Raw genomic sequence first — 571 nt, 5'->3', positions numbered from 1 at the left:
GAGTAAGATGGGCGGCGGTGCTGACTACTGAGGGGACCAGGGACTCGCGGGGAGGAGTGACTGGCTCTGCCAGGGGTGGGTGGAGCTTGGCGACGGGATGTGATGGGTTGGGGTTTCGTGGTAGGGCGGGGGTGCAGAGAGGGGCCCAGATTTTGGGTGGGGTGTGGGTGGCGGGACGGAAGTGGGGGCAAGGACCGAATCTCCCTGTGCCCCTCCTTTCTGTCCCTAAGCGCTCCCTCCCCAGGGGCTACAGCAGAGCCCTGACTAGCAGATGAAACAATGTGACGGTTCAGCTCCTCATCCCCCCCGCCCCCTGGGTGATGGTTGGTAGTGAGGCCAAAGTGCTAATCCAGAAAACTGAACGCCCCCCTTCTCTCCCTGCCCCACGCCTGGGCCTGCATGGAGTGGGAAGGAAGGGAGACCCTGGGACATGCCATTCCCTTCTCCCTTCTCTGCGGTGGCTGAATCACAGTAGTCGGCTGTGCCCTCAGAGCTCTTCACGTGCCATTTCACTAGGTCCCCACAACCTCAAGAAGGGGAGCGCAGCATTATGCACACGTTACAAAGGACG

Source organism: Stenella coeruleoalba, assembly GCF_951394435.1.
Source record: "Stenella coeruleoalba genome assembly, chromosome: 20".
NCBI lineage: Eukaryota > Metazoa > Chordata > Mammalia > Artiodactyla > Delphinidae > Stenella > Stenella coeruleoalba.
The sequence above is the reverse complement of the archived record's forward strand: the minus strand, read 5'-3'. Positions refer to the sequence as shown.